This window comes from Mus pahari, chromosome 3 (assembly GCF_900095145.1).
Source record: "Mus pahari chromosome 3, PAHARI_EIJ_v1.1, whole genome shotgun sequence".
NCBI classification, from domain to species: Eukaryota; Metazoa; Chordata; class Mammalia; order Rodentia; family Muridae; genus Mus; species Mus pahari.
Window position 1 is genome coordinate 33,799,151 of NC_034592.1, and position 3,389 is coordinate 33,802,539.

Sequence of the window (3,389 nt, forward strand, 5' to 3'; positions counted from 1 at the left end):
GACCCTGGCATCAGACATATGGTAAGGCTCAGAAGGAAATAGCAAAATCTTGTCTCTCTGTTCTCTCTGTTGACATGTGGGCAGATGCCAAGAACCAGCCTTGGGATGCAGAGGGGTTCTGAGACAAGAGGTGTCTTGGAATGGAGAAAACAATGACTCATGCCATGTCATGGATCCAAGCTGATGACCTGTGTTCGGCTTGCTATTTTCAAATATCTCTCTGTCCAAGTCCTACTTCCCTGTGTGTGTGTGTGTGTGTGTGTGTGTGTGTGTGTGTGTGTGTGTGTGTGTGTGTGTGTTCGCGCGCGCGCGCAAGCCAACATGCATCAGTTCTCCAAGCAATTCTCTCTTTTTATTCTAAAGAGATCTCTGGATAGCTCATCTCCTGCAGAACACAGATTCATTCTTTTATTTTACATATCAATCTAGTCATTTATTTCGTTTCTTTTTGATTATCTTATGAATCAGCATTCCAGGCCTCCAGTCCTTTGTTTCTTAACAGACAGCAAGCATACTTTTTTTTCTTTTCTTTTCTTTTCTTTTCTTTTCTTTTCTTTTCTTTTCTTTTCTTTTCTTTTCTTTTCTTTTCTTTTTTTTACAAGTCAGTGGACTCTTTAGTGCTTCTGAGGTGTGGGGTTCAGGAGCTCTTGGTAGGGCCGGTCTATTTCCTCTTCTCTACCACAGGCTTCTGGCTTCGAAGAATGGTACCAGTCCTGTGGATGGATGACTGCCATGCGCAGACTAGGGCGGGTAGTTGTTCTTTTGGATCATGTGCCTGATGCTTCTGAGAGTAGCCCGAACATTCTTGTTGATGGTGGTCCTCACATAAGAAGTGGCAGGTTTTCCCTGACAAAATCTGAATTTCATTACTACCACGACCCCTTTGCCATCAGCCGCCTGTGCCACTCTGGCGGCATTGAGGTGAATTAGCCCATTGTTGAGGAAGGAGTTTCGGGCCTTCAGATTATTTGGCTCCATGCTGTATGTCTGCTTATTCCTCTTGATCTAGAAACTGGAGCAGTTCTGAAAGACCATCCATTGCCAAGGAATTGAGAGATCTCTCTGTGTTTGTTAAGTACAAACAATAAGCTACTTGGGTGGGACCCTTCTCTGAAATTACCATTTCTATTACAACTACATGGGGTCTAACTTGTTCTATCCTAGATTGACCTTGAACTCAGGAATCTGCCTGCCTTTGTATCTGCCTGCCTTTCTGTCTTTCTGACAAACTAGCTTATTAATGCAGCTGCCTTTTTCTGTTCCTTTAGATTTGTGAAGCCCCTCATAATTCATACCCTTATATTTTGCATATTTGAGAAATTATATATATTTTGATCTAACATATTTAGATCTCTTTCCTATAGCCTTACGGGCTGTCCTGAAGGCCCCAGTGTTTACCATTGTGTTGTGATATAGCCACACCCTCAACTCTTGGACTCCATGCTGTTTCTAGTTATCATGGACTCATTAACAGGGAAGACACTCCTCAGAGGAGTATGAAATATGTACATTAGTATACAAACAAAACTTATGCCCACAGTAGCCATTGACACTTGTGGAGACTTAATTCAGGGCTCTGATCCAGGGGCAGGAACCATATTAATTTTTCCCCACCAGGGCCATACCTGTATCAGCAGGCATAAAATGTCTGTCATAGCTTTTTCTCCCCCAAGACGTCTTCCATAGAGACTGCTCCTACAAAATTAACTAAAACTATGTCATTGATCCAATTGTAGATAATAAAGCTTTCCACCTTGTTTATCTGTGTATAATAGCCCTCTGCATAACTAGTCCATGTGTATATACCAATTCCAACTTTTTTGTTCTACTGGATATAATAAAGAGGAACTTCAGGAGGTATGAAGATTTGCATTGGAGTCCAGCTTTTCCATATATATTTTTTTATGAATTACATATTTTATTTTATTTTTTTAAATTTTTTTATTGGATATTTTCTTTATTTACATTTCAAATGCTATCCTGAAAGTTCCCTATACCCTTACCCCACCCCTGCTCCCCTACCCACCCACTCCCACTTCTTGGCCCTGGCATTCCCCTGTGCTGGGTCATATAAAGTTTGCAAGACCTAGGGGCCTCTCTTCCCAGTGATGGCAGACTAGGCTAACCAGTACCCCCTGAGCAGAAGCTTGTTTGCCTCTATTAAATGTCCAAGTTATACTTTATTCACCATTTTCTTATTTTTTATGTTATAACTGTAAGTTGTTCATTTTTACATATATCTGTCTTCCTTCATAAAAAAAAAATAGAATACAAACAGAACTTCTGAAGCTGTTTCTAGAAACCTGTCCAAAAATTTCACAAGATTTGAGGATATTAAAATTAAATGAAATAAAATATCTCAATCTGAAAGTACCAATTCTCTAATCATCTAATGTCATTAATTGGAATATTAATTGAATTTCAAATACAATAAAAGATTTCTCAAATTTAACTGTCATGTTATTCTATTTGATTTTATGAGATAAGTTAGCAAAGACTAGCAAATATAATGTAGAGTAAGGTAAACTGAATAACATCTAAAAGTCAATCTACTTACATAATGTTCACATCAGATAAGATCTAGTAGTAATGGAGTTAAGTATCAGGCTTAAAGGTAATTGTATACAGGAATTTAATTTTATTGCATTAAATAACCACTTAAGATTCTTCTTATCCTAGAAAATAACTTTTGTTTAGGTGTTTCACTGTATAATATGGAGAGATGGAGGTGAATTCAATATTCATATTACTCTCACTAAGCCTTTCAGAATCTAATCTAAATATTTATCCATTTCTTCTTGGAGATGAAAGTGAGTCAAGTTTCTTATCGTTGAATATTAAATGTTCTCCATCCCCCATACCACACACACACACACACACACACACACACACACACACACACACACGAAATGAAGTTCCTTTTAGAAGCCATGCTACTGTTGAACTTACAACATCAAAAGTCTGAGCATGACTTACTTTGGAAAGAAACACTTCCTCATTTTCTGATGTACAATTGCACCATGGCATATTAAGAAGAACCCAAAGCCAATGGAATGGAAGTTTGTTTTCCAATGGCCAGTGTCTCTGGAGAACAAGATTGTGTTTTAACATGAGTGACTTTAGTCACTGTAGTATCATTCTGGTATGTAAAGCCTAATTTCAGTGTTACTCTAGCCTAAATAAAATGTAAATATGTTAATAATAAATTGATGGATCATTAATAACGTCTTAGATACTCAACGCTTTGATAGCAATCGTCACATTGACAAATTTATATGAACAAATTCCACATTTTTGTCAAAACATTCCTCTATTTTCTGTCTTGTTTTCTACTGGTTCACTCTTTCCCAGTTATTTTTTCCTCCAATGCATATTCATATTTGTAAATA

General features: G+C 37.6%; 1 pseudogene; it reads right to left on the reverse strand.

Moving 5' to 3' along the window:
• Positions 1–637: 637 nt before the first annotated feature.
• LOC110317865 lies at positions 638–1,655 on the reverse strand (annotated as a pseudogene).
• Positions 1,656–3,389: the final 1,734 nt, after the last annotated feature.